A 23,776-nucleotide genomic window follows, 5' to 3' on the forward strand; every position below is an offset into this window, starting at 1 on the left:
CCTCTCTCACCAAGGCTCTTCTCCCACGATTGCTCAGTTTTTGCTGGATGGCCATATCTAGGAAGAATTCTGGTGGTCCCAAACTTCTTCCAATTAAGGACTATGGAGGCCACTGTGCTCTTAGGAACTTTGAGTACTGCAGAAATTCTTTTGTAACCTTGGTCAGATCTGTGCCTTTCCACAGTAATGTCTCTGAGCTCCTTGGACAGTTCCTTTGACCTCATGATTCTCATTTGGTCTGACATGCACTGTGAGCTGTGAGGTCTTATATAGACAGGTGTGTGACTTTCCAAATCAAGTCCTATCCGTTTAATTAAAATACAGGTGGACTTCAATGAAGGGAGTAGAACCACCTCAAGGAGGGTCACAAGGAAATGGACAGCATGTGACCTAAATATGAGTGTCTTAGTAAAGGGTCTGAATACTTATGACCATGTTGATATTTCAGTTTTTCTTGTTTAATAAATTTGCAAAAAAGTCTACATTTCTTGTTTTTTCTGTCAAGATGGGGTGCAGAGTGTACATTAATGAGAAAAAAATGAACTTTTTTGAATTTACTAAATGGCTGCAATGAAACAGAGTGAAAAATTTAAAGGAGTCTGAATACTTTCCGTACCCACTTTATATCAAAATACCATGGCACAATAATATTCCAATTGATTCTTTTATTTTATATTCAGAATGCAACGGTAAAGGCCGCTTTACACGCAACGACATCGCTAACAAGATATCGTTGGGGTCACAGAATTTGTGAAGGACATCTGGTCTCGTTAGCGACGTCGTTGCGTGCGACACCTGCGAGCGACCGCTAACGATCACAAATACTCACCAAACCATTGATCGTTGACACGTCGTTCATTTTAAAAATATTGTTGCTTGTGCTGGACGCATGTTGTTCGTCGTTCCTCGAGGAGCACACATCGCTACGTGTGACACCCCGGGAACGACGAACAACAGCGTTCCTGCGTCCTCCGGCAACGAGGTGGGAGTGACGCGAATGCGGCTGCTCTCCGCCCCTCCGCTTCTATTGGTGGCCCGCTGATTGATGCCGCTGCGACGCCACATGAACCACCCCCTTAAAAAAGAGGTTGTTTGCCGGCCACAGCGACGTCACTAGGAAGGCAAGTGCGTGTGACCCGTCCTAGCGATATTGTTCGCCACGGGCAGCGATTTGCCCGTGACGCACAAACGACGGGGACGGGTCCGATTGCTAGCGACAGCGCTAGCGATGTCGCAGCGTGTAAAGCGGCCTCAAGTCTGTGCAATGAGAGGGCCAACATTTTGGTCACATGGCCTTGTTTGCGGCCTATAAAATATACATATGTATAGCTAAAAATTATATTGATTTAATATTCAGAATAAATTGAATTCATGGCACAGGAAAAAAAAACCAAAACATACAATAAAAAAGGTGTGAAAAAATATGATGGAAATTGGTCAGAATATATACAGTCATATGAAAAAGTTTGGGCACCCCTATTAATGTTAACCTTTTTCTTTATAACAATTTGGGTTTTTGCAACAGCTATTTCAGTTTCATATATCTAATAACTGATGGACTGAGTAATATTTCTGGATTGAAATGAGATTTATTGTACTAACAGAAAATGTGCAATCCGCATTTAAACAAAATTTGACCGGTGCAAAAGTATGGGCACCCTTATCAATTTCTTGATTTGAACACTCCTAACTACTTTTTACTGACTTACTAAAGCACTAAATTGGTTTTGTAACCTCATTGAGCTCTGAACTTCATAGGCAGGTGTATCCAATCATGAGAAAAGGTATTTAAGGTGGCCACTTGCAAGTTGTTCTCCTATTTGAATCTCCTATGAAGTGTGGCATCATGGGCTCCTCAAAACAACTCTCAAATGATTTGAAAACAAACATTATTCAACATAGTTGTTCAGGGGAAGGATACAAAAAGTTGTCTCAGAGATTTAAACTGTCAGTTTCCACTGTGACGAACATAGTAAGGAAATGGAAGAACACATGTACAGTTCTTAAGCCCAGAAGTGGCAGGCCAAGAAAAATATCAGAAAGGCAGAGAAGAAGAATGGTGAGAACAGTCAAGGACAATCCACAGACCACCTCCAAAAGACCTGCAGCATCATTTTTGTATGTTTGGTCATACAAAAAGGCGTTATGCATGGAGGCAAAAAAACACGGCATTCCAAGAAAAGCACTTGCTACCCAAATTAAAATTGGTGGAGGTTCCATCATGCTTTGGGGCTGTGTGGCCAATGCTGGCATCGGGAATCTTGTTAAAGTTGAGGGTCGCATGGATTCAACTCAGTATCAGCAGATTCTTGACAATAATGTGCAAGATTCAGTGACGAAGTTGAAGTTACGCAGGGGATGGATATTTCAGCAAGACAATGATCCAAAACACCGCTCCAAATCTACTCAGGCATTCATGCAGAGGAACAATTACAATGTTCTGGAATGGCCATCCCAGTCCCCAGGCCTGAATATCATTGAAAATCTGTTGGATGATTTTAAGTGTGCTGTCCATGCTCGGCGACCATCAAATTTAAATGAACTGGAATTGTTTTGTAAACAGGAATGGTCAAATATACCTTCATCCAGGATCCAGGAACTCATTAAAAGCTACAGGAAGCGACTAGAGGCTGTTATTTTTTCAAAAGGAGGATCTACAAAATATTAATGTCACTTTTATGTTGAGGTGCCCATACTTTTGCTGCTGTCAAATTTTGTTTAAATGCGGATTGCACATTTTCTGTTAGTAAAATAAACCTCATTTCAATCCAGAAATATTACTGAGTCCATCAGTTATTACTAACTATATGAAACTGAAATAGCTGTTGCAAAAACCCAAATTGTTATAAAGAAAAAAGGTTAACATTAATAGGGGTGCCCAAACTTTTTCATATGACTGTATGTCTGAAAACATGATACACAGCCGCATAATTCATAAGAGCAAATGGAAAAAGTTTGCGGTACCTGGCAAACTCTTTTACAACGCTCTTGACAAACTTTGGCCCACTCATCTTTGCAGAATTGTAACTCAGTCACATTGGAAGGTTTCCGAGCATGAAATGCCTTTTTAAAGGTCATGCCATAGCATCTCAATCGGATTAAACTCATGACTTTGATTAAAGCACCGCAAAGTCTTAATTTTGTTTTTCTTAAGCAATTCAGAAATGGACTTGCTGCTGTGTTTTGGATCATTGTCCTGCTGCATAACCCAAGTGTGCTTCAGCTTAAGATCATGAACAGATGGCAGGACATTCTCCCTTAGGATTTTATAGTAGACAGCAGAATTCATTTGTTCCATATACCCCATCAAGTCTTCCCGGTCCTGAAGCAGCAAAACTGCCCCAAACAATCACACTGCCACCACCATATTTTACTGTTGAATAATTAACAAAAAAAATTGGTCACATAATACTAGGAAAAAACTCCAGAAATGTATGAATCAAAAACAAAAAAGGAGGTATATCATGTAATCTCCAAAAGAAATTAGCCAGAATTCCAATATAAAACAATTATTTTTATTGATATATATTAAAAATAGAAAAATGAATAAAACATGAGAATGTTACAGCATAAATGAGAGGACCATCAAGCATATCAAAACTAAGAGCACCTACAAAAATTTCCGCAGTAATAAAAAGGGTTATATCAATTAAATATAATACTGGTATACCCTGACATATGTTTTGCCCTGCTTCTACTGGGGGTGTGAAATTGGGCAGATTAAAATTTGCGAAGGACGTATGACTCAAGCCGCATACAAGGTTATTCTGGAAAACAGTTGCTTCCTTCTGCTCAGGCAATGTTCCCCAACTCTGAGGGCTGTTTTTTCCAGCAGGACAATGCGCCATGCCACACAGCTAGGTCAATCAATGTGTGGATGAAAGATAACCACATCAAAACCCTGTCATGGCCAGGCCAATCTCCAGACCTGAACCCCATTGAAAATCTCTGGAATGTAATCAAGAGGAAGATCAATAGTCACAAGCCATCAAACAAAGAAAAACTGCTTAAAATTTTGCACCAGGAGTGGCATAAGGTCACCCAAAAGCAGTGTGAAAGACTGGTGGAAAGCATGCCAAGACGCATGAAAGCTGTGATTAAAAATCATGGTTATTACACAAAATATTAAATTTCTGAACTCTTCCTGAGTTAAAACATTGTTAGTATTGTTGTTTCTGAATGATTCTGAACTTGTTTTCTTTGCATTATTTGAGGTCTGAAAGCAATGCTTTTTTTTGTTATTTTGACCATTTCTCATTTTCAGAAAATAAATACAAGTTATTGCTTGGAAATTCGGAGACGTTGTCAGTAGTTTATAGAATAAAAAAACAATATACATTTTACTCAAAAATATATCTATAAAGAGAGAAATCAGAAAAACTGACAATTTTGCAGTGGTCTCTTAATTTTTGCCAGAGCTGTATATTACAGTGTATAGTATGTCATAAAAGTGAATACACCCCTCAGTAGTGAGTAGTCAGTATGCAGCTTGTATAACAGTGTAAATTTGGTGTGCCCTCTAAATAACTCAACACACAGGCATTAATATGTAAACTACTGGCAACAAAAGTGAGTACACCCCTAAGTGAAAATGGTCAAATTGTGCCCAATTAGCCATTTTCCCTTCCCAATGTCATGTGACTCATTAGTGTTACAGGGTCTCAGCTGCGAAAGTTAAATTTGTGTTTATTGCTCACAAATTCGTACTGGTCACTGAAAGATCAATATGGCACCTCATGAAAAAAAAAAGAATAGTTGCTCTGCATAAAGATGCCCTAGGCTATAAGAAAAGTTGCCAACACCCTGAAACTGAGCTGCAGCACGGTGTCCAAGATCATACGGAGGTTTAACAAGACAGGTTAAAATCAGAACAGGCATCGCCATGGTCAACCAAAGACGTTAAGTGCATTTGATCAGCGTCATATCCAGAGGTTGTCTTTTCAAAATAGACATATGAGTGCTGCTAGCATTGCTGCAAAAGTTAAAGGAGTGGGGTGTTAGCCTGTCAGTACTCACACCATACGCTGCACACTGCATCAAATTGTTCTGCATGACTGTTATCCCAGAAGGAAGCCTCTTCTACAGATGATACACAAAAAAGCCTGCAAACAGTTTGCTGACAACAAGCAGACTAATGACATGGATTACTGGAGCCATTTGATTCAGATAGTGTCAAGCGTGTTTGGCGGCAACCAGATGAGGAGTAGAAAAACAAGTGTGTCTTGCCTACTGACAAGCATGGTGGTGGGAGCGTCATGGTTTGGGGCTGCATGAGTGCTGTCAGCTATAGGGAGCTATAGTTTATTGAGGGACCTATGAATGCCAACAGTTGTGTCATATTGAAGCAAAGCATGAGCCCCTCACTTAGGAAACTAGGCCACAGGGCAGTATTCCAACATGATAACAATCCCAAACACACCGCCAATATGACCCATGACTTGTTAAAGAAACTGAGGGTAAAGGTGCTGGATTTGCCAAGCATATCTCCAGACAAACCCTATTGAGCATTTGTGGGGCATCCTCAAGCAAAAGGTGCAGGAGCACAAGGTCTCTAACACCCACCAGCTCCATGATGTCATCATGGAGAAGTAGAAGAGGATTCCAACAGTTCCTGTGCAACTCTAGTGAATTCCATGCCCAAGAGAGTTAAGGCAGTGCTTGAAAATAATGGTGGTCACACAAAATATTGAAAAATTGGGCACAATTTGGCCATTTTCACTTAGGGGTTTACTCACTTTTGTTGTTAGCGGTTTAGACATTATTGGCTTTGTGTTGAGTTATTTAGAGAACACATAAAATATACACTGTTATTAAAGCTGGACACCAACTACTTTACATTGTATTAAAGTGTCATATCTTCACTGTTGTCCCATGAAAAGACATAATAAAATAGTTACAAAAATTTCGGGGGTGTATACACTTTTGTGACATATTGTAGATATATGAGAACCTCGAGACAAACAGAGTCTGCCATGTAAGGACAAAAGGAATTAGACACAAAATTTAGAGCCACTGCTTACCAAAGTAGATGATAGACGTGCATGTGCTACTGGGATACACACTAAATACCAACAAGAGGCATTTAAATAGATTGGAAGTGACATCGCCAGACATGGGGCAAAGAAAACATGTAATCGGACGGAAGTGGGGCATAGAAATCACCAAAAGGAGACATGAACCGAATGGAAATGGAGCAAAGAGGAGGAAATATATAAGCCATAGAATGGCATCACAGTCACCCATAGGCTGCAATTTTGAAAAATATTTTGCTTTTTTTTTAAAAATTAACTCCAGTAGCATAATATGCTATTCCAAGGTTGGGACTAGGAAGATACTCCGGTTTCTGTCTGATGCAAGTACATGTACTACCCCTTAAAAAAAAACAACTAAACAAGCAAATGTTTTTGGGGCCTTTATATTTTTTTTCCCTCTTCTTCCAAGAGCCTTAACTTTTTTGTTTTTATACTGCCAAAGCCATAATAGATCCAGATGTAATTGCATTGAATTATTGCATTCAATTTACCATACAGTGTACTGAAAAATAGGAAAAAAAATTCCAAGTGAAGTGAAATTGCAAAGAAAACGCAATTCCACAATTATTTGGGGTTTTTTTTGGTGTTTAATCTGCAGTAAAAATGACTTGAAAATATGATTTTCCAAATCAGTAAAATTACGACGATACTAAGCTTGCATTTTATTTTTTTTACTTGAGCAGTGAAAAAATTCAGAAAAGAAAACATTTTTTGCTCTAGTCGTCATTTTCCAAAACCCTTTTATTTTGCGTTGATGGAGCTGTGTGATGGCTTATTTTTTGCATGGTTTCTGAGGTTTTTATTGATACTGTTTTGGGGCAGATACAATCGTTTGACTTCTTCTTATTGCATATGTATGTTTTAGATTTCTTTATTTATTGCGGAAAAATGGGGGGGTGATTCTAATTTTACATTTTTTTGTTATTTTTACTTACTTTGTTAGTTCCCTTAGGGGACTTTGAAACTGCAATCGTCTTACTGCTTGTACTATATACAGCAATAATAGTGTTAAGATGTAATTACTTAATGGTAATGGGATTTTACAGAACCCATGACAACAACATGGAGAGAAGGATCTGCCCTTTAAGGACAGGAAACCTACAGAATAAAAGGGTGAAACCTCACCCTTTTACCAGCTGGATTACAAAGCATGAGAAGAGCTCCATTAATGGTTAAGAACAATATTAAACCAACACCACATTGTGAACCTCACACCAAGAATGATCTCAGCGCTCCCCTGTTGGTAGTGATGGGAGGGAATTATAAGGGTGATGTCATGAGCACTGAAAAATCCCATTACAGATAAAGTAATTACCGTATTTTTCGCTTTATAAGACGCACCTGATTATAAGACGCACCCCCAAATTTGGTGAAGGAATAGAGAATTTTTTAATAAATGGGGTCCGTCTTATAATGCCAGTGTCCGTCTAACAAATAATATAGGGTATATGTCCCTCATAGCCCCCTCATCCTAAAATTAGCCCCCTTAATCTGGATATGGCCACCTTATATTGAACACGTCCCCCAGTGATGCCACATTTCCCCTATGGCTGGCAGACAGGGCCACTGTGGCAGGCAGACAGGGCCACATCACCCACTGTGGCAGGCAGACAGGGCCGCATCACCCTCTGTGGCAGGCAGACAGGGCCGCATCACCCTCTGTGGCAGGCAGACAGAGCCGCATCACCCTCTGTGGCAGGCAGACCGGGCCGCATCACCCTCTGTGGCAGGCAGACAGGGCCGCATCACCCTCTGTGGCAGGCAGACAGGGCCGCATCACCCTCTGTGGCAGGCAGACAGGGCCGCATCACCTTCTGTGGCAGGCAGACAGGGCCGCATCACCCTCTGTGGCAGGCAGACAGGGCCGCATCACCCTCTGTGGCAGGCAGACAGGGCCGCATCACCCTCTGTGGCAGGCAGACAGGGCCGCATCACCCTCTGTGGCAGGCAGACAGGGCCGCATCACCCTCTGTGGCAGGCAGACAGGGCCGCATCACCCTCTGTGGCAGGCAGACAGGGCCGCATCACCCTCTGTGGCAGGCAGACAGGGCCGCATCACCCTCTGTGGCAGGCAGACAGGGCCGCATCACCCTCTGTGGCAGGCAGACAGGGCCGCATCACCCTCTGTGGCAGGCAGACAGGGCCGCATCACCCTCTGTGGCAGGCAGACAGGGCCGCATCACCCTCTGTGGCAGGCAGACAGGGCCGCATCACCCTCTGTGGCAGGCAGACAGGGCCGCATCACCCTCTGTGGCAGGCAGACAGGGCCGCATCACCCTCTGTGGCAGGCAGACAGGGCCGCATCACCCTCTGTGGCAGGCAGACAGGGCCGCATCACCCTCTGTGGCAGGCAGACAGGGCCGCATCACCCTCTGTGGCAGGCAGACAGGGCCGCATCACCCTCTGTGGCAGGCAGACAGGGCCGCATCACCCTCTGTGGCAGGCAGACAGGGCCGCATCACCCTCTGTGGCAGGCAGACAGGGCCGCATCACCCTCTGTGGCAGGCAGACAGGGCCGCATCACCCTCTGTGGCAGGCAGACAGGGCCGCATCACCCTCTGTGGCAGGCAGACAGGGCCGCATCACCCTCTGTGGCAGGCAGACAGGGCCGCATCACCCTCTGTGGCAGGCAGACAGGGCCGCATCACCCTCTGTGGCAGGCAGACAGGGCCGCATCACCCTCTGTGGCAGGCAGACAGGGCCGCATCACCCTCTGTGGCAGGCAGACAGGGCCGCATCACCCTCTGTGGCAGGCAGACAGGGCCGCATCACCCTCTGTGGCAGGCAGACAGGGCCGCATCACCCTCTGTGGCAGGCAGACAGGGCCGCATCACCCTCTGTGGCAGGCAGACAGGGCCGCATCACCCTCTGTGGCAGGCAGACAGGGCCGCATCACCCTCTGTGGCAGGCAGACAGGGCCGCATCACCCTCTGTGGCAGGCAGACAGGGCCACATCACCCTCTGTGGCAGGCAGACAGGGCCACATCACCCTCTGTGGCAGGCAGACAGGGCCACATCACCCTCTGTGGCAGGCAGACAGGGCCACATCACCCTCTGTGGCAGGCAGACAGGGCCACATCACCCTCTGTGGCAGGCAGACAGGGCCACATCACCCTCTGTGGCAGGCAGACAGGGCCACATCACCCTCTGTGGCAGGCAGACAGGGCCACATCACCCTCTGTGGCAGGCAGACAGGGCCACATCACCCTCTGTGGCAGGCAGACAGGGCCACATCACCCTCTGTGACAGGCAGACAGGGCCACATCACCCTCTGTGGCAGGCAGACAGGGCCACATCACCCTCTGTGGCAGGCAGACAGGGCCACATCACCCTCTGTGGCAGGCAGACAGGGCCACATCACCCTCTGTGGCAGGCAGACAGGGCCACATCACCCTCTGTGGCAGGCAGACAGGGCCACATCACCCTCTGTTACATATCGCCCCCATGTTGCTGCTTTTAGTAAAATAAACTCTTTACCTTCTGCAGCACTGTCTTGTCTTGTGTCTCCCTCCTCAGGGTTGAACTCCTCCTGTCTCCTGCACTTCCTACTTCCTAGTTCTAGTGGAGGTCATGTGATCGGCACGGCAGAGTGAAATCTCTGTATACCTAATCACAGCCAGCAGGAGGGAGACCCCGGCCAGACGCTGGAGGAGGTGAGTAAAGAGTTTATTATTTTACTATGGGCAGCAGCACGGGAGGCCATATCTAACACAGGGGGAGGGGAGATCCTGTGCAATCAAAGGTAAGCACAGGCAGATAATATGCACAGCTCCCTCAGCCCATCAGCGCGATGCAGTTTCAGCACCACGCTTCTGATGGACAGCGGCTGTGCATATTATATGAGCGGGAGAGCAGGAGATCAAACGCTGCCGCTCCCAGCCCCAAGCAGTCCCCAGCACCGCGCTTCAGAGCTGCCCGCACCCCCCCCCCGTATATTCGGATTATAAGACGCACCCCCTACTTTCCCCCAAATTTTGGGGGAAGAAAAGTGCGTCTTATAAAGCGAAAAATACGGTACGTCTTTTATTTTCACTCATAACAGCTTCATGGAGAGAATTACCGAGAAACTCAATCTTAGGGCAAGACCACAGCTTGTAGAACCTTTTAACAAAGGATAGGTCAGCTGAAGATACCAATCAAGCCTATAGTGCTTATAGAATGTTTGAAGGAGAGAACCAGGTTGTCACCTTAAATATCTGGTCAGTATAGACATCTGCATTCCCTGCCTAGGAAGCTGTAATGACTCTTGTAGAGTAAGCCCTCAGATCTTCTGAAACTCTCCTATTACAGAATATGCTAGTCTGATAGCTTCCCTGATCCACCTAGCTAGAGCACTTCTAGAGTTTTTAAGACCCTTTATAGGACCTAAGAGGAAAATAAATAGCGATTGTATTACGGGGGAACCTCCTGATATAGCAATAGATGAAGATATACTAATACTAGTGGTCAGGGTCCACCGTGCTGTGATGTCAGAATTGCAGCTGGTGGCACAAGGCCCTACTGAAACCCAACAGTAACCCGGTAATTAAGGTACTCTATGTTAGAGGTCACACAGAGGTACCAACAGGTGTAAAGAGACTCTGTTCTGTCACAGAGTACCTGTTACATCTCGTGGCTCTCCTCTTGCAAGGAATGAGGTGGTCCCCCATTCCTTGTCTGCCGCGAGCCCTCTTGCTCAGCAGCGCCAAGGGCCTGGGAGACTGCAGGAGTTTCCTCCTCCTACATGCAGCAGAAGGGTGACACCTAGTGGTTTACTCCTTGTAAGGAATGGAGTGGTCTCCCATCCCTTGCCTGCCACGTGTCGTCCTGCTCAGCATCGCAGAGGGTCGGAGTGGTTGCACAGTGTGCAAAGGATAGATGCTCAGGGAAGCAGCAAGACTTCCCTTAGCTCTGCACATTGTGAAACTGAAGATCCCGCCTTTATGACCCAGAGGCAGGAGGTTGAGCATGTGCCCCACGTGACGTCTTCTGATTCGCTCACTGGTATCACACGGCCAGATAACGAGGCTGGTGATGTGCTGAATCCTGACTGGCTGGGCCAGGACGTCACAGATCATGATTGGGTCACATCCGTCTCGCGCCCGCCCTTGGCTGGAGCTACATCTCCATAAAAACCCCTCCTGCCATCATGGCGGCGCGCGACCGTCCTTCTATGTTTGGATGTCTGGCAGCGTGCTGCCACGCCACTGTACAGACATTGTATTTTGCAGGTCTCGCCCCTGCCTTGCTGCTCTGGCAGTATTCCGTTTAACAGGCTGTGTTCCTGTCCCAGGTGAGCTCCTTGAATCTCTGTCGGACTCACCTGGTTTCTGAAGCACACGTGCGTGGGCACCTCTGTGCTACCCTCGTGCCATATTCCTGTGACTCCCGCTGGCACACGTGCGTAGGCACCTCTGTGCGTCCCCGTGCAACAGGTACACCGAGTTGTGAGCCCCGTGCCATACAACCCTCACGGGTTAGGGTGGACAGGTGTACGCAGATCGTCTGTGACATTCCAGACGATCGCTAGCAGCAACCCGCTCACTCTTCTCCCACCATAGCAGCGGTCCCTTACACCGCACAGTGGACCTTGACCGGCGGAAGCTGTCCATATACCATCTTGGCACGCTTCCCGGGTCCCCCTCGTAACATTACGGTCGCGCCAAAGGTCTGGCTATGGCAGAAGAGCAGCAGCAGTTGCTGCGTTATGTGCAGCAGTTGGAGTCACGATTGGCAGCTGTGGAGCGGTCTTCCCCCGATAAGGCTGCTCTAGCGACAATTGCCACCCAAGCGGCTACTCAGGCTGTGGAATTGAGCGGAAAGTCGCCTCGCCTTGCGCTCCCAGAGCGCTTCAACGGGGACAGCTCCGAGTGCCGTGGTTTCATAAACCAGGTTACCACCTACTTGGAGATGTCCGCCACTCTTTATGCTAATGAGAAGGCGAAAGTAGCATTCGTCCAGTCCCTGCTCACAGGGAGAGCGCTAAAATGGTCCACGCCGTTGTGGGAGCGCGGAGATCGGGTGGTGAATCACCTTCCAGTTTATCTTGAGGCCATGAGAAAGGTGTTCCTCGGGCCTCAAGTCACCCACGACTCCGCGCTGCGACTCCTACGCCTTCGGCAAAAGTCCACTTCAGTCGGGGACTTTGCGGTGCAGTTCAGGACACTCGCCGCAGAGCTGGACTGGCCAGATAAAGTCCTTGTCCCTGTGTTCTGGGAGGGTCTGGCAGGGTTCGTCAAAGACGCACTGGCCACGCATGATGTGCCAACCACCTTAGAGGCCTTGATACGGCTTGCTTCTCGCATAGACATCCGCCACGCGGAGCGGAGGCTCGAGGTCTCTTCAGCACCCACGTCTACCTGGCCTACAGAGCCTCTGACTCTCCTTCCCCACCAGACCAGTCTCCCAGCCAGTTCTGTTGATGACTCTGTGGAGCCCATGGAAGTCTCCAAGGTGGTCTCCTCTACCACAGGCTCTCGGCCGCCGGTCGTTTGCTTTGCCTGTGGGCAGAGGGGACATGTAGCTACCCGATGTTCAAAACCATCGGAAAAGAGACAAAGTCTGGTTTCCATCAGAGGAGGAACCCTAGACGCTGCCTCTCCTTCTAAATTAACCCTCAGCGCCCAGTTGCAGTTCGGCACCACTGTCTTCCCTGCCCTGGCTTGCTTAGACACTGGCGCTGACGGCAATTTCATTTCAGCCTCCCTGGCAACTAGGTACTCTGTTCCCCTAGTCCTGTTGCCTAAACCAATCAGTGTCCAGGTAGTCAACGGGTCCCTACTTGCCAAACCCATTACCCAGATCACCGTCCCTCTCAGGATGGATGTACCACCAGGCCACCATGAGCAGGTGTCCTTTCTGGTGCTTCCAGAAGGGACGGATGAGATCCTACTAGGACTCCCCTGGTTGAAACGGCATGCTCCGATACTCAACTGGACAACAGGGGAGATCTCGTCCTGGGCAGGGTCATGTAAAGAACACCTCGGGACCACCGGGTCACCCACTCCCCTAGACCTGGTGCCACCTGGCCAGACCCTCGTTCCCCCTAGGTTACGGAACGATGTACTTTCCTGGGACCATACCTCCAAGGTCGTGGGCCTCTTCAGGTCCAAAAGGACCAGAGTTCTAGAGGCCAGGCATGATTGGTGGCCGACGGCCGACTCCTCGTCCGACAACCCTGAAGTAGCGAGGTTGGTTAAAACAAAAATCGTTCAGGGCAAGAGGTACTTCCTCGTGGAGTGGGTCGGTCGTGGACCGAAGCATAGGACCTGGGAATTGGAGGATCATGTCCACGCTCCGGGTTTGGTAGCAGCCTTTGAGCACAGGCGGCGGGGGGGCCCTAGACGGGGGGGTAATGTTACATCTCGTGGCTCTCCTCTTGCAAGGAATGAGGTGGTCCCCCATTCCTTGTCTGCCGCGAGCCCTCTTGCTCAGCAGCGCCAAGGGCCTGGGAGACTGCAGGAGTTTCCTCCTCCTAGATGCAGCAGAAGGGTGACACCTAGTGGTTTACTCCTTGTAAGGAATGGAGTGGTCTCCCATCCCTTGCCTGCCACGTGTCGTCCTGCTCAGCATCGCAGAGGGTCGGAGTGGTTGCACAGTGTGCAAAGTATAGATGCTCAGGGAAGCAGCAAGACTTCCCTTAGCTCTGCACATTGTGAAACTGAAGATCCCGCCTTTATGACCCAGAGGCAGGAGGTTGAGCATGTGCCCCACGTGACGTCTTCTGATTCGCTCACTGGTATCACACGGCCAGATAACGAGGCTGGTGATGTGCTGAATCCTGACTGGCCGGGCCAGGACGTCACAGATCATGATTGGGTCACATCCGTCTCGCGCCCGCCCTTGGCTGGAGCTACATCTCCATAAAAACCCCTCCTGCCATCATGGCGATGCGCGACCGTCCTTCTATGTTTGGATGTCTGGCAGCGTGCTGCCACGCCACTGTACAGACATTGTATTTTGCAGGTCTCGCCCCTGCCTTGCTGCTCTGGCAGTATTCCGTTTAACAGGCTGTGTTCCTGTCCCAGGTGAGCTCCTTGAATCTCTGTCGGACTCACCTGGTTTCTGAAGCACACGTGCGTGGGCACCTCTGTGCTACCCTCGTGCCATATTCCTGTGACTCCCGCTGGCACACGTGCGTAGGCACCTCTGTGCGTCCCCGTGCAACAGGTACACCGAGTTGTGAGCCCCGTGCCATACAACCCTCACGGGTTAGGGTGGACAGGTGTACGCAGATCGTCTGTGACATTCCAGACGATCGCTAGCAGCAACCCACTCACTCTTCTCCCACCATAGCAGCGGTCCCTTACACCGCACAGTGGACCTTGACCGGCGGAAGCTGTCCATATACCATCTTGGCACGCTTCCCCGGGTCCCCCTCATAACAGTACCTGTGCATGCAGTAACTGTGTTCTAAGCCCCACGATACTGCAGTATGTATACTGAACTCTATTAACTGACAGTCAGCTAAGAAAATCTATATATATAATTGCCTTATTCTGTCTGTCTGTCTTGCTCCAAAATTGTGTCACGTGACAGTGTCACCGTAAGTGTCATAAAAGTGACAACTGTCGGATTGGACGCTGCGCTCGGCCTGGCCCCGCCCCCCCACGGATTGGCCGCTCGCCTCGGCCTGGCCCCACCCCCCACATGGATTAGCCACTCTGGGCTCGGCCTGGCTCCGCCCCCCCACGGATTAGCCGCTCGCCCCGGACCTCCGCACGCATCGCCCACTCCAGCGTACAGCGGCTCCCAGTACACATGTGCAGGGAGCCGGCATACGCTGATGCCTCGCCCGCTCAGCCCCGCTCCAGCGTACACCGGCTCCCGGTACACATGTGCAGGGAGCCGGCATACGCTGCGGTCAATAATGAAGTGTCATACAGCGGTGAAAGAGTTAAAGACACTGCAAGACACTTCATTATAGGCAGCGGGCACCCCCAGAAGAGAGAAGACAGAAGAAAGAATACCCCGCAGTCATACTCACCAGACGCCGACCAGGAGCAGGTGAGCGCATCAAGGTCCTGCAGCGGCGGAACACACACACACACGCACACACACACACATAAGAACAGACACACACATCAGATCACACTCACTCACCTCACACACATCAGATCGCATCCACACACAACAACATCCAGTGATATCGCTTACTTCTCGGCGGCGATACTGTGCGTGTAGTGACCTTCCAGGACCTGCTGGAGGATCACATGGCCGGAAGCATGTGGTATCTCCTTATGTTGTGAGTGTGTGAGCACGTATGTGCGATATCGTCAGTGTGTACATGCACGTATATGCGATCGGGTGTGTGCGTGTATGCGATCGGGTGTGTGCGTGTGTTCTGATGTGTGAGTGTATGCGATCGGATCTGTGAGTGTCGGCAGAGGAGCACGGCGTGCAGCACAGCTGCTGGGACCGCCCACCGGAGGGCACAGGGAGAAGTGGGGTGTGAGTGTATGCGATCAGATGTGTGCGTGTATACTGTCTGATGTGTGATTGTGGAGCACGATGGGGAGTGCGCAGCACGGGGGATGGAGCACGATGGGGGGTGCACAGCATGGGGGATGGAGCACGATGGGGGGTGCGCAGCATGGGAGATGGAGCATGATGGGGGTGTGCAGCATGGGGGATGGAGCACGATGGGGAGTGCGCAGCATCGGGGATGGAGCACGATGGGGGGTGCCCAGCATGGGGGACGGAGCACGATGGGGAGTGCGCAGCATGGGGGATGGAGCACGATGGGGAGTGCGCAGCATGGGGGATGGAGCACGATGGGGGGTGCGCAGCATGGGGGATGGAGCACGATGGGGCTGCGCAGCATGGGGGATGGAGCACGATGGGGAGTGCGCAGCATGGGGGATGGAGCACGATGGGGAGTGCACAGCATGGGGGATGGAGCACGATGGGAGTGCACAGCATGGGGGATGGAGCACGATGGGGGGTGCGCAGCATGGGGGATGGAGCACGATGGGGGATGGAGCACGATGGGGGATGGAGCACGATGGGGGGTGCGCAGCATGGGGGATGGAGCACGATGGGGGTGCACACCTCCCCCCAAAAACACACACACAGCGCCACACGCGCACCGCACAACACACCACACACACACTGGGAACCACAAACACCGCCCTACACAGACAACGCCGCACACACACAACACCCAACACACAAATACCGCGGCATACACAAATATACGCACATACCGCGTAACACACACACACTGCACAAAACATACCTCCCCCAAAACACACACACGCACTCCACACCCACACAAACCGCGCAACACACACACAGCACCACACAAAGAACGCTGTAGACACACAGCGCTCCACAAACAACGCAACACACACAACGCAACACACATACAACACCGCTCTCACACACCCCCACACCCAGACAACACCCAGAACATTTACAGTGCCCTACACAAATACTGGCAACTGCACACTAAATATCGATATATATATAACAAAAAACATACATTAACTACACAATAAATTCTAGAATACCCGATGCGTTAGAATCGGGCCACCTTCTAGTAATACTATATTAAATGAACAAAACTCTGTTGACTCACAGAGTCTATATGGCGCTTACACTTCTGGTCCTTCACAGATGGTAATATATGTGTAGCATACACAGTATGTATACGAGCGGACAAGCAGAACACTTGCCGTATCCTGCTAGCAGAGTCTCAAGGTATATGCAGTAGTGAGTGTACAGGGCACTGCTCCTATATCGGCTTGCTATATGGTACAGCCGGTTAGCCACCGGTCACAAAGCCGCCCAAGACAGATATCACTGGAGCCTAGCTTTGCCAGCTACTGACCCTAACTCGGTCAACGGATATGACCACAACACCTCACCCTAACCTGCCTTCTTGTCCCTCAGTCAGGTAGGACTTTACCGCCTAACCCTATCTCAGATGTGTACAGCAGTATGCAGAAAGACGAGTGCGCACCTCCATGTGGGCGTCAGGGCTATTTATCACCTCTGTAATGCCCACAAGATGGAGGAACCATGTGTAGCCAGCCCATTTGGCCAATGAGAGCCGTCACTGATAATGTCACGGCGGCCAATAAAAACGTCCCACATCACTGATAGCATCACTGGCCAATAGAAATGCGCCACATCACTGATGATGTCACGGCGGCCAATGGGGACGTGCCACATCACTGATGATGTCACGGCGGCCAATATGATTGCCACTATCTGGGCATGTCAGTGATGTGGCACAAAGGACCCATAGGAATCCCGCACATGCTCAGTAGGTTATTTTTTGACAGTGTCAGAATGCCAAAAAGTCCTGGTCAGCATCCGTGGCTAAGAAGACCGGACCAAGCTACTTCGGGTACGGGGAGGAACTGCTCCAGAAGGCAAACGAGGAGCCCCCGTACCCCGGTTCCTCACAGATTGGCCCTTCCTCCAAGGCTTTGTGACAGAGATGCCTTTTTATTAGGCATCTTCTGAAATTCCGTGTATGGAACTATACCTCTTTAGGATTTTTGAGGTTGGTGTAGAAGGAAGCGAATATAATTTCATGAATTTTATGAAACCTGAAGATCACCTTAGGAAGATATGATGGGTCTGGTTTTAAAACCACATTATCATCCAGGATTTGTGGAAAAGGAGAGCAAACGAACAAGCCCTGAATATCACTAATCCTACTTTCTGAAGTCAGGGCCACCAGAAAGACAGTCTTGAATGTGAGGTTTTTAACTGATGATAAATCCATAGGCTCAAAGGGAGAATCAGGTGGAGCAACAGATTCAAATCCCAAGGTGCTAGAAACAGACCATGATCACCAGCCAAGTCATAACTGCATAGCAAACCTAGAACAGAAACCATGACTTTAAGGGTGCTACTGGAAATAGTTCTAGGCCCCTAGGAAGAAACGCTAAAATGGTATCCCATCCTCTAGTTTTGCCCCTGAGCTACTTATAAACCTCCTTTAGGTTCTGCCATAAATCTTTATTGTTCCTGCCTTTCTGCTCTGAAATAAGTTGGTTACCAAAATATGTCACACAAGGGGGGGGGGGGGAGAGAAACCATGTGTCCGATGGTATCAATATACCATCACATCCCCCATTCAGTGTATATGGAAAGGCTATAAATATAAATCATATACCCCTATAAGCAAAAAAATAGCCCATACAGAATGGAGACAATAAAACCAAGTTTTATTAATGAATGATTAAAAACGGGATGAAAGGTGCAAAGTGCACAATAGGACAGCACGACATGGGACAATAAGTATCTCAAAAATACAAAAATACATTTAAATGGTTCCGCATGATATACAAGAAATATAGTGATGATCAGTCATAAATAACATAAATAGCATAAAATACACATCCAGGTAATATTTTCCCCCAAAAAATTTTTTTTTAGATACAAGAGCATAAATCTCATATGTAGCACAGAATTGCACTTAAAATATAATATATAATATAGTAGGAAAAGTAAAAAAAAATGTGATACAAAGATATAATCCCAAAGGATAAGATAAAGTGCAAGACTACAGTGCAAAAAGGTTTAAAGTGCAGTCATCAAGTGTATTATAGGGATATGGCCAAATAGGCACTAATATTTAGATGCAAATTTGTATCAAATATAATAGTTTAATAAAGGGAATTACCAGGACAAGCAATCAAATAGAACCAATGGTTACATGTGTAGAGGAAAGGGTTTACCTGAGGTCATGTCCCGCTGCCGTGCCGACACCAGACCAACACGTGTTTCGGCACGTGGCCTCGTCAGGGGTGTGTGGTCACTATGTTTGGTGAAAAATCTTTCTTCTTTAACCCCTTCAGCCCCCGGGCACTTTCCGTTTTTGCGTTTTTGTTTTTTGCTCCCCTTCTTCCGAGATGCGTAACTTTTTTATTTTTCCATCAATCTTGCCATATGAGGGCTTGTTTTTTGCGGGACGAGTTGTACTTTTAAATGAAACCATACATTTTACCATATAGTGTACTGGAAAACGGCAAAAAAATTCCAAGTGCGGAAAAATTGCAAAAAAAGTGGGATTGTACAATAGTTTTTGGGATATTTTATTCACCGTGTTCACTATATGGTAAAACTGATGTGTGGGTATGATGCCTCAGGTCGGTGCGAGTTTGTAGACACCAAACATGTATAGGTTTACTTGTATCTAAGGGGTTAAAAAAAATTCAGAAGCTTGTCCAAAAGACGTGGCGCACGTTTTGCGCCATATTCCAAAACCCGTAGCGTTCTCATTTTTCAGGATCTGAGGCTCAGTGATGGCTTATTTTTTGCGTCTCGACCTGACGTTCTTAACGGTACCATTTTTGCACAGATGCTACCTTTTGATCGCCTGTTATTGCATTTTGCGCAAAATTTGCGGCGACCAAAAAACGTAATTTTGGCGTTTGGAATTGTTTTGCCGCTACGCCGTTTACTGATCACATTCATTGATTTTATATTTTGATAGATCGGGCATTTCTGAACGTGGCGATACCAAATATGTGTGTATTTTTTATTTTTTTAACCCTTTAATTTTCAATGGGGTGAAAGGGGGGTGATTTGAACTTTTAGGTTTTTTTATTTTTTTTTTAATTTTTTAAAACTTTTTTTTTACTTTTTTTTTTTTTATTTTACTAGTCCCCCTAGGGGGCTATTGCGATCAGCAATCCGATCGCTCTGCACTATCTGCAGATCTCAGCTACAGAGCTGAGAACTGCAGATTTGCTGCTTCACTTTCAATGCCGGCTGTATTCCGGCATTGAGAGGAAGTGACTCATGTTAGCTACAGGCGTCATCACATGACCCTGTGCTACCATGGCAACCGCCGAAAGTCACGTGATCATGTCACGTGACTTCCGGTGGGGGCGGGGTAAGTCACTGTCATGGCGGTGCCCATATACATATCGCTGCCAAGACTTTGGCAGCGAAATGTAAGGGGTTAATGGCCGCGGGTGGAAGTGATTCCACCCGCGGCTAGCAGGCACACATATCAGCTGTTGATAACAGCTGATATGTGCGCGTCTCGCCGTCGCCTGCCGGCAGCAGGGGGCGGGGCTTACCGGCACACAATCCATGACGTACCTAGTACGTCATGGGTCGTTAAGGGGTTAAAAGTGACTGTTCAACTTCAACGCTGTAAACTGAAGACTGGTCGGCTGAGGATGCAAAATAGAACCTTGGAAGAGCAAGTCTGGAATCTCTCATAACACCATGGCCCCTTGGGCCAAAAGTTACTCTTGCATGTTCTTCCTTGATTTTCCTCAGAATTGCTGGAATTAACTTCATTGGCGGAAAGGCATAAGCTAAATCGAAGTCTCATTTGACCAGGAAGGCATGTATCATATGGGTATTTTCTCTGGGATCCAACAATCAGAACCTTTTTACTTTCCTGTTCTGTTTCTTTGTGAACAAGACTATGTCTGGAAGGTTTACTATCTGATCAAAAATAGTCTTATTTAGAGCCCGTTCTAGGTTTCAGTCTTCTGCGGCTTAGAAAGTCTGCTTTGCAGTTTTGTTCCTCTTTTATTTGGAGTGTTGTTAGCGAGGAGAGCTGTGTCTCCGCCATCTGAAAAATCTAATCGGTCACAGTCAGTAAGGAGCTGGACCAGGTATCGCCTTGATAATTGATGTAGGCTATTGTCACTCTGTTATCCAATAGGATTCTCACATGGTACCCCTGTATAGCCAGCAATAATTCCTTCATGGCCCTCACTACCAGTAGCTCTTTCAAATTGGAGGAGCCAGCTTTCTCATCCAACCGCCCTGGACTAGGAGCTCTCCCAAGTGTGCTTCCCATCCTCCTGGACCTGCATCTGTGGTGATGACCTGTGATATTTGATTAATCCAAGGGACTGCTCTAGATTTTTTTCATAAAACCACAAAAGGATAGAATGGGTTATCACTGAGGAGAAAGTTAGTTTTCCCTCGAAATGCCCTCTGTGCATATTCGTGTGACAGAATATCCTGCTGTAACTTCCTTGTGTACATTTGAGCCTATTTCAGTGCCAGAATACAGGAGGTCTGGGTTCTAAACAACACCATAGCTTTTCTGAGAGTTATAGTTGGACTGACTATTGCTCTTGACACCTGGTGGCACACACCCACTTTTTTTCTCTATGGCGAGATAATAGGCTTCATTTACAGAATCCACCAGAAGATCTGTGCTCTTAGGGATTCTAACTTTGACTTTTTTAAATTTAGAAGCCAACCCATTGACTGACCTGCCTACGATCAAAAAATCATCCAAGTACGCTATTGCTAAAAAGAGTCCTCCTGTAGGTGAGCTGTTACTTCGACTATAAGCTTTGTAAAAACCCATGGAGCCACGGACAACCTGAAGGCAAGGGCAATGAACTGGAAATGTCTGCTCTTTCGCTGTATAACTAGAGCCACTCTGAAAAACTTTTGATGTTCTGTGTAAATTGGGACATAATATGTTTCCCCCTGCATCACTGGGATAGTGGCCAAGATGTTCCCTCTAGGAGTCTTATTTTTCAGCTGACTTTCCAAGCGGTCTAGCAACACTATCTCATATGAATGTGGCTGTACAGGTCGCCGAAATAGCCGGTTTTAAAAAGGTACCTGCTGAGGACTCCCAGGTTTTTCTAAGAAAACTCTTAACTCTTAACTAGGGGATCTTTAAGAGTCCCCATATCTTCATAAGAGAATGTGGATCATCAGTTGACAACAGCATTTATGTGGATTGCATATCACTGCTGTTACAGGCAGATGTCAGCTATATAATATACCCAGCATCTGTCCTTTAGTGGAGCGGGCTCTGCTCCTTCGCACGGTATAAAGTCCCTGACAGGTTCCATGACAGATATAGCAGTCATGGGGTGTTAAGGGGTTAATATATATGTAGTTGTGTGTGTTTAAAATTTTGCATGTAGGTGTGCAAACACCCTGTAAAGACCTAAACGCAAGAATTGCACTTACACAAAGCTTTTCACACTACAGACCTATAAAACTCAAATCTTCTGCCAGGATCTAATATCCATTTCAAATCTCAATGTTATATATAAACTAGAAATACACATTTTCAAAGTACTTAATAGTACACAGGTTTGTACTTGGGAAAATTTGCCAATGAATCCTGGCACCCGAGAACAAAAAGCTAACAAACATTGTTTCTTTGTTTCTCTAGTCAAGAAAAGTACTAAAAGGAAAAGATTGCTGCAAGGATTTAGTGGAGGAATTTGCCAAGGACTGTTAACATACACCTTTTATACGTGCCAGATACTAAAACAGTAGCTCATAGGGTAAGTTATTCCTGCTGTGAGTAAGGCGGGCTGGTGAGTGCTGCTAAGAGCAGTTCTACTATTCATATGTGAGGCCGTATGGCACATTTTATAAAAATATTTTAGTGTAGGACTGCCTCAAATGAGATTTGCCGTGACGTGGCTCAAGAAATTGCAATTTTTTGCCAAAAATCTCAAAATTTTTATAATAAGTACAGTTTGGAATGTTTAGTGCTGAAGTGCACATTTGGTGCTGGCTTTTTGTTTTTTCACCTTTTATACGTGCCAGATACTAAAACAGTAGCTCACAGGGTAAGTTCTTCCTGCTGTGAGTAAGGCGGGCTTTGCACGTTGCGACATCGTAGGCCGATGCTGCGATGTCGCACGCGATAGTGCCCGCCCCCGTCGCAGGTACGATATCGTGTGATAGCTGGCGTATCGAAAATTATCGCTACGCCAGCTTCACACGCACTCACCCGCCCTGCGACCGTTGCTCTGGCCGGCGACCCGCCTCCTTCCTAAGGGGGCGGGTCGTGCGGCGTCATAGCGACGTCACACGGCAGGCGGCCAATAGCGGCGGAGGGGCGGAGATGAGCAGGATGTAAACATCCCACCCACCTCCTTCCTTCCACATATCCTAGGAGATGTTCCTCGCTCCTGCGGCTTCACACACAGCGATGTGTGCTGCCGCAGGAACGAGGAACAACATCGGACCGTCGCGTCAGCGTAATTATGGATTACGCAGACGCTGCAACGATGATACGATTACGACGATTTTGCGCTCGTTAATCGTATCATCAAGGCTTTACACACTACGATATCGCATGCGATGCTGGATGTGCGTCACTTTCAATTTGACCCCACCGACATCGCACCTGCGATGTCGTAGTGTGCAAAGCCACCCTAAGAGCAGTGTTGTGTGCTCCAATCCTATGATGTCTCACCAGATGTTACACTGAAACACTGAATGACTGCATCTTCATCCCCCTGCTTTCACCATCTTATTTATGGTTTCACAGACAGACTTTTTGGGTGAGTGAAGATGATTATGTATGGAGAGAAGTGAAAAGTGAAGATGCCACTTTTCACTATAAAGGTACATTACAAAATTACATATATTTAAATGAACTACCATTGTCGTGAAAACAACGATAAAGATAAATACAGTATAAAGCCATCTTATTGCTGTGCACCATGTCTGTTAGATCCGCTAAATTTGCTAAAACGTCACTGCCCATGTTTGGACTTGAAAAATATTTTCCATGGCTTATCAATTAACCCCTTCACAATCGCAGGCAGTAAAGTTACATCCTAGCGGTCATAGTGTTAATCCCCACCAGCTGCTGCAGGCTGATTTGTACAGCTGACATGTGTGCCTTGCAGGCACAAGTGGAATCGCTATCCACCCATACCTATTAAACCCTTTAATGGCTCTGTCAAAACGTGACAGCGCCATTTTAATGGCGATCACGCTAAAGATTTACTCACCGGCCGCCACCGGAAGTCACCTGATGTGATCACGTGGATCTGATGGTTGTC

At 47.5% G+C, this 23,776-nt stretch overlaps 1 protein-coding gene across 25 annotated transcripts in view; it reads right to left on the bottom strand.

Moving 5' to 3' along the window:
* Positions 1-23,776, bottom strand: part of EPB41L3 (erythrocyte membrane protein band 4.1 like 3) — a 311,036-nt gene that overhangs the window by 64,689 nt on the left and 222,571 nt on the right. The window lies entirely within an intron of this gene.

Source organism: Anomaloglossus baeobatrachus, chromosome 6 (assembly GCF_048569485.1).
Source record: "Anomaloglossus baeobatrachus isolate aAnoBae1 chromosome 6, aAnoBae1.hap1, whole genome shotgun sequence".
Lineage (NCBI taxonomy): Eukaryota > Metazoa > Chordata > Amphibia > Anura > Aromobatidae > Anomaloglossus > Anomaloglossus baeobatrachus.